Genomic DNA, 14,561 nt, shown 5'->3' with positions numbered 1-14,561 from the left:
TCTTATCGTATTTTTGTTTACTTTAGTTTCTTAATTTTCGTGACCCAAGTCACTCTTGCGAAAGATGACGATCCAGGTCATTTGAGTTCTCACCAGGTTAAACGACACAAACTGAATTTCGATTTAAAGCTTTCGTGACTGCAGGGATTCATCTTCTTGGTTATTTCGGTAAAGTCACGTAGAAGGGAAATAATAAAATAATACAAATAAAACATAATACAAAAAAATATATATATATTATTATGTAAAATAAAACATAAAAAAATAAAGTAATTATTTTATTATGTTGTATTTTTATTATTTTATTATTTCCCTTCTACGTGACTTTACCGAAAGAACCAAGAAGATGACACGAACTTACTTTAAGCATCAGAATAGATCTATCTTTTCAGACCAGTGACTCACTGCCCATTTACTTGGCTTTTCTCTACTCAAGCCTCCTTTAATCGTTAAAAAAACAAAACTGCACAGACTGCCGCATTTCACTCATCCCTCAATAATGACCTCAGCGGCTGTCAATAATTATTGATGACAAAGGTCGCGTACAATGCTCCATATTGTGTCCCATGCGGTTGAACCTTATACTGGACAGGGCTTGACGGGCATTGCAATGGCATTGCTAGCACAGCATCAATAAATTAACGGCGAGATTAAATGGCTGAAGAGAATTGCCCCGATTAGGTGTTAGTTCAGTACAGAGACGTGCAAGAAGCTGCACGCTGCCACAATCGCAGACCATTAACACCGTGAATTCTGGAAATCGGTTAGAGAGATACATAACTTCATCCATGTGTGTGTAACGAGATTCCTCGCCCCGCGAGCAATTCAATGAATTGGATTTGTGGCCGTGATTCGATTGGAAAATCCATTTCTTGTTGTTTCATCTGTATGGTCTCATATGTATGGCCTCTTTCCTACATTCTGTTGTTTTTGTGTTTTGTTCGCTCCTTTATCCTAAAGGTAACAGCATATACTGGATTTACATACGATGTGAATAATTTATTCTTACACGCACAATTAAATACGTGGACTAGCAATCGCTTAAACGTTGGTGTGAATCTATGAAGGCTTCCCCATGCTCTTCGGTGATGGTGGTAGTTCTACAATACCCTCGCTCCGCTGGCAAGTGCAGCTTGGTGAATGGGGTGGTGACTGGGAATCGAACTCACGGCGCTAGGCGCGCTAACCACTGCACCACCGCTCCACCACAAATGTTCCATAAGCGTTGTTATACATATAATTTCCTCCGACCCATTTACTGGCAAAAGTAGGACACCTTCATTGCAAACGTGATCATGTCCTTGGAGGCGGCGGGGGGGAATCCCTTCTCCCAAGGGCTATATGCTGATTACCTTCATGATGGGTAATTGTGAATACTTACAGCTATATATTAGGAATGCTTAACGCTTGATTATTAATGGCGCAATCAGCCGCATGGTAGCCCAAAACAGGTACAAGCCAAGTCGTCACATGTGCCGTGATTGCCATTACAATTTCTGCACTATGGTGGGTCACTCCCTGTTATTTTATGTTTGTGATGTCTCCTCTATTTCATATAATTATAATCAATATCGACATGTGATATCTCAACTTATGACCTCTATTAACGTTTTCAAATAGATCTTAATTTTTTTCTTTGTGAACTTTTTTTTTATAGTTTTGTATACAGTTTAGTCCATGCATAAATTTAAAAACATCACTGCTTACCTTTGCAGGTTACATCACGCCTATGCAGATATACATCATTTAAAAATGAGAATTTAATTAAAAACAAACAAATTCTATAACTGGTAGGAAAAGTGAGTGGGCTTGGGTAGGACACATCATGTATGTACGTATGTTGAACTTCTTTCGCACCATACTTATCCAACCATGCTAGTCAGAGGTGCGGTGGGACAACAAACTAAACACAAAAAGTAGTTCTATAGAAATGTGGTTTCAATCTAGATTTCAAAGTGCATAGCTCCCATTGGCTTCCTAATATCGGACGGAAGAGCATTCCAGACGGCCACAGAAGCGCATCTGAAAGTGTGCGATGCGGTGACCGTCTTTCTTCGATGGCCAGCCCAAAAAAATGACGCGGTCATTCTCAAGGTGGCAAGCTATTCGTGATTGTTAAAGGATTTAAAGTGGCTAGGAGATAGCAACAGAGTGATGCAATTTTTTTATCTATCTAATTCTTGAATCTACCTTCCTGGATATCTCATTGCTGTGTGCATTACGGACCCTGTACTCGTTCTCTAGAATTTCGATGTTTTTCGGTATTTTATTTCCGTTCCCAGTTGCTATGCTCACACACCATGGATCTCTGCCGTGTGAAATTGCCGGTGAAAGGTGACCCGTGGGTGAGACTGGTGATGGACTCGCAATTAAGGGAGAAAACTCGCCCAAGAGGATGACCACTCCCGAGATGAAGCATTGAGATCAGCTGATGTGCAGGAGTGACGTGGGTTTTGGCATCGCAAAGTCACGAGGTCTTCATCCGGGAGTGGCTAGCCAGGAGATAATGATGATGATGATGATTATCACGACGAATCGTTAAAAGTGAGGTAATCCAAAACGCTGAACTCTCTAACCTTCATGAACCTTGCTTTGGCTTTGCTTTCATTACCCATGGGGTAATTTCACGTCAAACTCATTGTTTGCAAAAGAAAGGGATTTTCATTTGTGCCCGAGAGCTAAACACCGGGTCGCCTCGCACCTCCTCAATCCAAGCACTCCCAACTCACCCCGACCACCCCCATCATCGCCTAATCCCCGGTACCTCCTCTTTGTACTCACCTCCTCACCTCCCCTACTCCTCACCTCCCAATCTCCTGAACCCCCCCCCTCCCGCTTATTAATTTGGAATAATGGAGAGCTCTGTAGTTTGACGAGAATGACAAGAGGTCTTTTTACCTTTATTACGGAGATGTTTGTGGTCGCATGCTCCTTGAGGCTAGGTTTACCGTAGCATTTGCAGTAAGTATGCAGTAAACCTTGTCAACCACCCACGTCTCTCTCTCTCTCTCCTCTTTTCACTGCCTTCTGCAAAATACCCGAATTTTTTTTTGGTCAACTTTTGACAACGACTCCTGAACATGTCAACACATTCACCCTTCGGCTGTTGTGATCCCTTTTGTTGTAGCAGTGATGATTTATTGACCAAATTAATGGCACACGTTGACCAGTGGGTGTAGGGCATACGTTATGTGTGGTACGTTATTGCTGCTTGCAACGCGTAAAACTTGCACAGACAGAACATTTGTTTTATGAAACTTACAAAGTACCAGGGAGTGGGACGGGTAGCACAGTGGATTGCTCACTCGGTTTATGGGATATTAACCCCATAAACCGAGTTTGATTGCTGACCATAAGTACCATAGGTGTCAGTTCCTCTCACTACTATGATAGCTCTTTTACCAATGGCAAAATATAGTAGTAGGTTTTTACCCTTTTAAACTGGTACAAAACTGACACCTTTATTCAAGCAAACATGATTCCTCTCACTAGTGTCACGGATAATGTTGTCATGCGATTGTTGGATACATTTCCGTTGTACATAGTTACAGTTGTTTATTGGCCATGTTTATGAAAACAGAAATGTCGGTGCTGTTATTCCTTGCAACGCCTCGCGAAGCCTCCACCTACCCACGTAACGTGCTCGCAACCGTCGTATCAGCCGTTTGGGCCGGGTGGCCATCGAAAAAGAACTTTTCAATCCAATGGGCCTCACCAGAAATAAACTGCCTGCACCGACTGACTGACTGAACTTCAGTGTCGAGCGGCGCTTGAACCTGACCCTTGGTGCCCACATTCAACAGCTGACACTGACCAATGTAGAAGAATGTTATCTCGTTATTCGCGAGGGATACATTCTGGAGATGCTCGTAAATAGAAAATGTCACGGATAATATTGGCCGACGAAAACCTATATATTTTTTTATGAATCACCTTAACTAAATATGTAAATACTCCATCTAATACGTGAAAATTATCATAATAACACATCTATTTATCTCATTACTTTATCTCGCATCACTTTCTTTCTCATCACTTTATCTTATCACTTTTCTCTCTCTATCTCTCGATGCAGTTGTGTAGAGTTACAGATGCGATTCGCGGATAACCACAATCGCGGATATCAAGTTCGTGAATAACGAGGGAATACTGTCAAGTATGATCACCCCTCCCCCTTCCCCAGAGGACTGGCACGATGTGCATTGAATCAGAATATTTATTTAGGCTCAAGGAGGAATCCGATGAGCTATGAAGCTCTTTTTCACAGATGTCCAGTATCACAGATGTCCAGCATAGGCCTTCATTCAGCAGTGGCTGCGACAAAGGGCAGGTGTAGATTATAATTACACATGCCAGACACGCACATAAGCACCGAACTGTAAATCTTGATGCTTATGCAGACAGAAGTATGCATAATGTGCGTGCTAACTCCACCTGCGCCGAACTTGTATTTGGCTGAAGCTCAATGTTATGTTCCAGAGAATGGGTTATTGTGATTGAAGACAACAGCAGCTGGTGTAACATATGTGATCTACAATTACGACCAACAATTACCCAACAGACTGACCAGTGCGGAGAGGTTTGTGGAAGCTTAACAAACCATGAGTTATTAGTACACTGCGCTCTTGGTCAAAATGTTATCAAAAGCCAAGTCATTTTGAAAAAATAGAAATATACACAGTATAAATATATATATACAATCGTATAAAACATGAATTTCAAACAACCCACAGAAGCATGTGAAAGGTTATCGGCCTTTTGCGCATTAAGCAGAAACCATCAGCAGTTCCTGAAGAGGTGCATTGTGGTCTCCTTGTCTTCGGTCACCATGAAAGTAAATTTAAACTAAATATTTTCCTGTTATGATGAGTTTTTCTCAAGATTTACATTAGTGACTACGAACATTCCACGTATGAGTTAAAAGAGATTATCAATTCATGTTTCGGAACACTTGTAACAATTTAAATGACAAACTATTTTCTAGGAATATTTTTTTCCCATCACACACGTCAGTACATTAACGATAACATAAATCTATCAGCATGGCTAAAACTATGTAAATGTCGAGATATGTTGATTAATGGCACTTTTACTGTGTGAGTAACCATGCATTTTAAGACGTACATGGATTATAAAGTAAATATGGATGTCCTTAGTCTACTGCCCATACGTATTTGAGATAACGTGCTTGAAACATCTTGGCTACAAAGTCTATACTCCATCATGTCTAAGGGTTACACACCTGGCAGTTTAATGCATAGCCTAGAGTGCATGTGACAATGATGCATATTTGACTTGACACGGTCTTTAAAAGACTCAAGCCGATACTGATGAAAACCTGAAATGCGTAAAAAAAATATTTGGGAAAATACCAAGGGCAATGGGAAACAAAAAAAAACAGTTAAAACGAAGTTAAATGTTAAACACAACATGTGCTATCATGACGAGTGAGTGTGTAAAGCGGTTACTAATTTGCAGTACTTTGTCAATCTCCTGCTGTATAAAGGACTCCCGCTATCGTATCGGGCCTGTCACGCCAGTCTGTCTGGGGGTTGTGTGACCATATTTCACCACTCTGGTTAGTGCTGGTTCATGAGGGGGGTGGGGGGGGGGGAGCTAAGGCCGGTTGAGATAACGGACTGATATTAGTCGAACGCTGTTCTGCCGGATTGAGAGTGTCGTATGCGAACCACTGCACTGATATACATTAATATGATACATTTGTTAAATGGGAAAACAAGCAGATAGTTGTCACGAATATAGTCTTTGCTTGAATCCAGAATAATCCGAAAGGTATTGTTGTTGTTTTTAAAAAGGCTGCGGCCCCAACTATTTATGCCCGGAGGGTTTTGATTGTTTTTTCTCATAGGGCAGGGTAAGCCTGAAGTTCCACACTGCGTGAAGTCTCGTAACGCACTGAGTGCATACATGATCCCCCATCGTCAGTGAACCAAGTTCAGAAGTCATTCGTCTCCCCAGGAGGGTTGACATGAAAGCCAGTATGACGAGAAAGAGAGAGAGAGAGGGAGTGGGGGTTAAAGCTCGCTATTGGTTACTACTATGCTCATTGAAACGCTAGAGACACCATACTCTTTGATCTTTCGGTAAAGTCATGTAGGTCGAAAATAATAATAGATCACGACGTTTCGATCGCAACGCAAGCAATCGTCATCAGGCCCGATGACGATTGCGATCGAAACATCGTGATCGATTTTTGTTTTTATACCTTCGTGACTTTACCGAAAGAACCAACGGGTACGGATTCCTGCAGTCACGAAAGCTTCAAATCAAGATTGTTAGAGACACCAACAAGCACGGGCACTTGGTGAACGTAAATAAAGCAACAACTGGTGTGTCTTGAATTGGAAAATTTGCCCACTTTCCTCAAATATGTTACGCGTGGGAAGCAGAACAGAAATGATTCGAGAAATTCCCCGCATACGAGGGGATATGACTAATCCGGCACAAATAAGTATGCAACGTACATTGTGTGCTATAATTATATAATATATATAGTATGTGGCAACACCTTGTTCATCTGCAGGTGGGTGTCGTGCTGATTTATGGACCTGTGGTACCAAGTCTGGCACAGACGTCTGTGTATGTGTGTGCGTTTATGAGAGAAACATCTTAATTTACGCTAATCTCGCCCATTGAGCTCTTACCTCTTTTTCAGATGCGACCTAGCCACGCGTGATTGCTCATTGAAGTAACGAATATTATCAAACTGTACTTGGGAATGTACAGGATCAGCCAAACAATCTAAACGCACGTTTCAACAATTCGGAGGAGGGCCAAACCGGAGGAAGCCGCAGAAAAGTCCACGTGACTTCCACGGGGATTGAGAACACGCGGGCGGACTGCGGAATGTACCACAGGCATCGCCAAGGTCCGAGATCGAACTCATCGCGTCCTCCTGAACAGCAGGCGAGCGAGAAAAGACCACGTTGTGTAACACACATCGGCACTGGAGAGACAAAGGCGGTCGAGCGTGGGTTTTGACCCAACCACCGCCACCACCACCTCGATCGTGCTCCAAGGGGCCTGACATTGACACGTGCTCGGTATCAGAACGATCGCGTCCCAACAGTCTGTGAAGGTTTCACAGGTGGCCGGGGGTGGTCTTTGTCCTATTGTATAGGACTATAGGGTACACTGTATGTAAGTACGCGTGTTGTTTTACTCCGGTCAAGGTGTCCTGTACCAGCTCGCTCTTTTTGCCAGACCCGTAATTTTTAAGGTGACGTTGGCACTTAAACGTGTCAACGCCCCTGAGCAACGCCTAAGGCGTCCAAGTCAGGAGTTTAGGCATAGCGACAGACGACCCTGATTTATAGCGAACTCAAGACACATTGGGGTAAGTTATGAGCCCGCACCGCCCAGCCGAGCTTTGCCAATGCATCGGGTTACTTTGCCCGTGTAGGTCTCAGGTGCATAAATAATAATTATAATGTTCTGGCCTGCCCAGACAGTTTCTTCTCCTCGGCACGGAGACGATGTAAGGTACAGCGGGGTTTTCATTCATGAAGGTATTTCATATCAGAACTCGGCTCTGTCTCCACATGGAGGTAAACATATATGTGTATTTCCATCGGTCTACGATAATGGCTTTCATGACCAATATCCATCCAGCAGCATTTTGTTTGAGCATGCAAATAATTGTTGTGCCACGGTGGTGAGGTGTTTACTCCCTCGCCAGGCATACAGGATGTCGTGGGTTCGATCCCGACCCTGACGCCTGTATATGTGGAGTTTGCATGTTCTCCCCGTATTCGCGAGGATTTTTGTGCGGGTCCTCCGGTTTTTCCCTCCGCATTTAGAAACATTCGCTCAGAGTATTTGGCTATTATAAATGTCCACGTGATAAGCCACTTCGTTAAGCTATCATTTGTGGCCAGGTCGCTTCTGAAAACTAACTACAGTATATAGCTCAGTGAGCCTTACCAGGTAGAACAAAAGACTGTGTTTTCACCTTTTGGGTCTCATCGTGAGATCGCGTGAATATCAATGTGTCGTTATATTTACGCGTTCTAAACCCGAAAAAAACCTACATTATGGATGATATTAGGCGCGAAAGCCTATCACGTGTTCAACTCATCGGGAGAATTCACGCTTGGTAAACACATGTTGCCGAGTTGCAAGTTGTTGTCAACTTGTTGTAACAAGTTCACGGGACGCCCAACCCCACCCCATCGACGAAGTGTTAAACCAATCAAATCTCGGCTTTTCATCGAGAGGGGCGGTGTCGTTAGGCCCCTAATTTCTACACGGCAATTGTGTCCCGAACTTCAATTGCATAAACAATACAGTCCATAGTTAGTGTATGTATTAGGCAGAGGTGGGACAAAGTCATTGTTATGCAAGTCCAAGTCGAGTCGCAAGTCATCAAATTCATGACTCGAGTCTGACTCGAGTCCAAGTCACATGACTCGAGTCCACATCTCATAGGTGGGACAAAGTCATTGTTATGCAAGTCCAAGTCGAGTCGCAAGTCATCAAATTCATGACTCGAGTCTGACTCGAGTCCAAGTCACATGACTCGAGTCCACACCTCTGGTATTAGGTCAGTAAAACGTTCAGCACCCCCTCAATTCGACGAATTGCTTCTGTATTGGACAGACATTCGATTATTATTATATTACATCGTAGCGCGTTATATCGCCCCTAGCGGTTGCATGAGTCACGCGAGCTAATTTCCTTCGCGATTGTAAGAATCCACTTGAATTGACGATTCGATGCATCGGCACACCTCAAATAACCAGGTACTGCGCCTGTGTGTGTCTGGTTGTAATTTACAAACAGGAACAACTCTTGACATGGACTATCACCGGAGAGACGCATGCGGCTGAACCCCAGGCTCCCCCCAGCCCTCTTTCATGAGCCGTGCTCGCCTTTAATAGGCGCTTGCCAACAACGCTTTGCTCTCGGAAATCTATGAGGTCTTAACGATGGGGATCGTTGTCTTCTCCTCGTATTGGGCGTTCGAGTCAATAGGCCACCTTTTGTAAAACCGGGTAAGAGGTCAATGCGATGCAATTGCCCTTTGAGAGAGAGAGACACACACACGGACAAAGATCCCCCGTATAGCCTCAACAGACTCTCGGGGCAAATGCACACGCGCATATATATATACACACACACGCGCGCACATTATGCACGTGCCTTTATATATAATAGATTTTTAAAACATTCCATTCAACGCGCGGATTTAAAGATAGAAACAAAAGGAACGTGGGTGACTTAAGGGGCCAGAGAAATGAGACGGCACCGCGCAGGATCTGGGTTCGATACCGGGTTGAAGACACCACGCAAACGTGATTGAAGCCGTATTGTCGTGGAGCGAGCTGATGGTCTCGGTCCAGTCAGGGTGAATGAGCGCAATAATAAGCGCATCGTTAAAATGTGGGACTTCACTTAAAACCCAAAATGTGGGTTTGATTTGAAAAAAAAAGAGGACCAATCTTTGCTGGAGGTGTAAAGTTATGTGTGACCAGAGTCAATGAAGAGGGCAATTATTAAAGTTATATTATATCACCTGGCGCCATTCTCTCGTTCCCTGAGATTGCATCGATATAGCTGCAAGATTCCGATTAGATTTTTGTTTATTATTATTAATATTGCCAATGGCACAAGTCGAATGTGCTAAAAATCCAGGATTATCCCAATAGTTTTAACAGACTTTAGGCGTAAGTGCTGTTAGCGAGCAGCATATATATGTGTCGGCCGGCACGGCCCACGTGGTGCTGGGTGGATAGCACCACGCCCGACCGCCGTTGTCTCCCTAGTGGCGATGATCACACATCGCACCAGGTACTCATTTGAGGCTGATTGGACCGAGGGGAGGCCCAGGATCGGTTCAGATAATCGTCACAGGCGTTGGCCGTGGTCGCGCCGCCTGGTTCGTAGCGCAGCGCGCTAACCGTTGCGCCACTGCTCCCCACAAACGGTCTCCGTGCCCAAAGGCAAAGATTCCCCGTGTAGCCTCAACTTTCGTGGGCAAGTGCACGTAGAGAGCACCTATGAAGGCCGGAACTTGGCTCTGGGAGTGGGGGTGCAAACAACAGCAGACATTTGAAAAAGAGGAATAATGTTAAAATTATCCAGGATAACCATATTTGGTATTAAACAAATCAAGTGGCGATGCTGTTGCGTTGGCAGCGGTGCAAGAGCGCAAACAACAATAACAACAAAACAACAAAAACAACACAGCCGTTAATAAACACTGTCCTTTTAAAAAGAAAGTGTATCAAACTCGACGTTTCGGACTATGCTATTTCGTCTTAGCACTTACATAGAGGCCAGGGACGTGAAGTTCTCGTGTTCCCTATGTTGTATATGTACTGTGACAGCTCTCATACATATGTACAATATCGTGTTACTACAGTTCGCTTGACTACTGCTGGACTATTCATACAAAAAAAAACCGAAATCCCCCCGTATCGACGTGCAGAGCGTTGGGGTGTAGTTAAGTGCTGGTCGCGAACACCTATGATGGAAGGCCCGCGTGGCGCAACGGGCCACACACAGACAACTTGATCGTGCGCTGTGAGTGACAGGCGCGCGCGCGCATGCACACGCGCGCGTACACATCGGGAAATTTCATTCCACACACAAAAAAAAACGTCCCCATTCGTCTGGGACCCAGTGGACCTGAACACCCCTCTCTGGCTGCTTTGGGAAATCAACACTGGGGTTCGCCCTCTGTTCACTGTGGATGCGGAATGCACGCGCGCGCTCCCCACTCTACACGAGACTTTGTCGCTTATCCCCGGCATCACGGAATGACGATGCAGTAACGCAATCGCTATCGTGAGCCACGATCCATCCACTGCTGGATGAACGCCTCCCAAAGCCTTCGCCACCTCTCGCGATCCTGCGATGCTCAACGATCCACCAAGCACCCGAACGCGAACCGACTCCATCGTTCCATACAATTGGGCGTCCTCTCGGACGCGTTCCACTCCTTGGCTTCAGCTCCGTACTCACGCTTGACCATTGCGCAATCACTCCCCATGGCGACCGTCTCCTGCCCAAGGCCACGCTGACTGTCATTGATGGTGTGGATGATGCCATTCACCTGCGTGTGCTCTCCGATGCGTGCGCCTTTTTGCCGTCTAACTGTAATTACGCGCGCGCATCTCGCTCTGTGCTTCAGCGCAATAATCGACTTCAATTCGGCAATGAGCTTCGCTCTCAGCTGATTGCAATCAAGCGGCGGAGGCGACAGGCGCACAGTCTGCCTCATAGGCAGTGCCATGGGCACTTCGAGCGTTCAAAATAACCCAATCACACGCACTTGCAGCTGCTGCTGATGATGATAATGAGAATGCGCATTTTTACCGGCAATTGGAGTCGATTGCAAGAGGAATATTTTAAAATATATATTTGGGCACTTTGAAAATGTGCAAAAGGGATGGCAGTGATTTATAAATCTGGGGGTTTGATTGATTGCAAAACGTTAGATTTGTGTCGTGCCCAGTGTGCAGGAGTCATCACCTTTATCATCAGCCGTGATCATTCCACTGCTGGATGAAGGTCTAGGAGCCGTCTACCGTTGAAGCTAAGCCCTGCTGGTATATACTGTATGTATACAGTATACATGTATATCTTGCTTGCAGTGACGGTGCAACTTTAATAACTGTTCGTGGTATATGCAGTACTCGAAAACGTAGCAGCATGCTTTGGATTATTTACAAACTGCGTCTCTGTGTTGCCGACTTTGTCGCAGAGTAGTGGCGACCATTTAGATGGCTTTGCAAAGACACAACTTGCGTCATTGCGAATTAAAAAATAATCCAATACCCAAACGAGGATCCGTGTGAACACGGCTTTACGATGTGTGCATTGGGTGCCTACGTACTCCGCTGCGTGCAACAACAGCCTATACATATACACTGCGCATCGCTTCACGTCCCAGTATGTATGTATGACGAACTTCTTTCGCACCGCACGTTTCCAACCGTGCTCATCGGATGTGCGGGTGAAGGACAACGATCTAAACACAAACAACAATTCTAAAGAAGTGCGTTTGCAATCTCGGTTTGAAAGTGCATAGCTCCCACCAGTGGCTTCCTCTAACATCGGCAGACAAGAGCGTTCCAGACGGCCGCAGAAGCGCATCTGAAAGCGCCGCGCGATGCACGTGACCACCACCTTCGTTTCGACGGACAGCCAAAAAAACGCCGCTGCTGCTCCTGCTGCTGTTGTGTGCGATGGTGACGGGAATTAAGCGCCCGAGTCTCCACCAACACGACGATCCACAACCAGGCTCAGCCACCCTGGAGATGGAGTTGTCAAGCTTTGGAGACGACCGGGCGCTGTGTGTTGCGGGCGACTCGGCCTTGGTGCGAGCGGGCGCTGTGTGTTGTTGTGCCGCAGTGGCGGCGGACAGATGGATGTCAGCGGTGTTGTGTCTTTGTCGCTCCGCGCTCACGAGGATTCGGGAACCCAAAGGGCAACACTCGGAGTGTGGTCACCGCGTGCCGACACAGATCGCATGTCGGCCCAGGAATGCTGCAGGAAACGAGTCGGAGGTGGGGGGCGCTGGGGAAGGTGGTGGGTGGGTGGGTGGGGGGCGATAGAAGGGATGGAGGGGGTGGTGGGTGGACGATGCCAGCCAGCCAGCCAACCCGAGCTACTGCAAGTAACACAGTTGGGGTCAGCGCAAGGCTACGCACGCACACAGTGCGTAGCCCTATATCGTTATAGGCTGCGGGGCTACAGATATAGGCATTACAACAATGCAAAGCCTGTTAACTCTGCAGATGTGTACAAGGCGATGGCTCCTGGGGTAATGAGCGACGCACGCGAGGTGTAGATTACGCGATGTGTGCGGCGCGTGCGTCATTAATTAATTATTTTTTTTCTTCTCAGGTAAGAGCCCATAGGGAGGGCCTCATCCATCAGTGGATAGAGCATGGCTGCTGACAATGACGGGCCCGGCGAGATGCCTTGATCCAGCACTGCATAATGAGCGATGTCAATGGGGAGGCCTTCATGCAGCAGTGGACAGATCAAGGCTGTTGGTGCTACTGCTGATGATGATGATGGCGAGGTCCAGTTGAGACCAAAAGTTTTTATTTTTTATTCATCAAAGGTGACCTGGCTGTGAAAGTAAATACTTTGTGTTAACGGCAAAAGTTCTCGTGTAGAAACCAACAGTATTAACCATCGTAACAACAATGGCAGCAGCAAACATTAACTTGTGCGACAAATTCACGGCCAAAATTCAAGAAAACTCTGATTTATGTTGATGATCGAGATTAGGCTACAGGCTACGTGTAAAATAGATACCGCGTGTCGTATAATTTAAGCCTTGCAGTATATGGCTACAGCATATACAATGTAGGCATATACAGTATATATATATACTGTCGTTGTGAGAAGAAATCCGTGGTGTGCCGTGGTTCACGCACTGCGCTGTGAACCCGCCGGCGAGCAGAGTTCGATTCGCGATCACGGCTACCATCAGTGGCGAGTCAACGAGTTGTTTAAATGAAGAGAAACTCATCACGCTGAGCGGTGCGTGTTAGTCTGTTCAGTTGAAGAGTGGTGTTTTTATGAGTCTGTTCCGACCCTCCCAATATCTCGACAACTCGCACTGACCAGGGTGGTGAAGTATGGTCAAGCAATCACAACAACTCACAAAGCTTGGGGTGGGTGGCCTTCAAACAGCGGTGGCTGATAAATGGACTGCACGTTACATTGTTTAGTTTGAAAATAGATATGAATTAAACTATTGGGCGTATGGATCAACGCGACACGCTGCACTTATATTATACACTGGCTATTTGGTGATACTATATGTTAAGAGTTAGGAGCGTTGCCCGAAACGTTGCCTTTAAAATATTTTTAATTTAAGGTCGCAGTGTTATTGGCACACGTGTTGAGTTTTTACGGGACAGTACATAATCGACACGTGTAGATAGTTGACATGCATGTGTGTTCCATGCATGTGTGTTCCATGCATGTGTGTTCCATGCACGTGTGCTCCAGGTTTGCAAGTCTGTCCACGAGAATACGAATCTATTACGGAACATGCAATTGTCACGACGGCAATTTCTGCATCAAGTGTCTCCGTTCATATAGACACTTATAACGACGTAGAACCTTGTGTAGACGAAGTGTATATTCTAAACACGCATGCAATCAGACACGCCACGGGGTGGATCGGTAGGGCGGTGGTGCAGGGGTTAACGCGCTGCGCTTTGGACCCTGATACCTGAGTTCGATTCCCGCCCGCGACTAACATCAGCTGAGAGTTAAATATATGAACCGTTCCTGCCCCCCCCCCCAACGCTCACCTTCACCTGCCCCCCCCCCCCCACTACACCAGCTTGCACTAAGCAACATGGTGAAGTATGAAAAAAAACTAATTACCCACGGGGAAGATCGACACGGTGCGGGTGGGATGCCTTCATGCGGCAGTGGACTAAGAGGGCTCTGCGTGAATAACCGGGCAACAACACGGGATCACGTGTCAGCAATGTGTGGAGGGATGCCTTCATCCAGCAGTGGACTAAGGGTGGGCTGCTATACATCGATAAACGGGCCACAGCACG

This window comes from Lampetra planeri, chromosome 25 (assembly GCF_965212315.1).
Source record: "Lampetra planeri chromosome 25, kcLamPlan1.2.h2, whole genome shotgun sequence".
In the NCBI taxonomy this organism is placed as follows: domain Eukaryota; kingdom Metazoa; phylum Chordata; class Hyperoartia; order Petromyzontiformes; family Petromyzontidae; genus Lampetra; species Lampetra planeri.
This window is presented reverse-complemented; position numbering follows the sequence as displayed.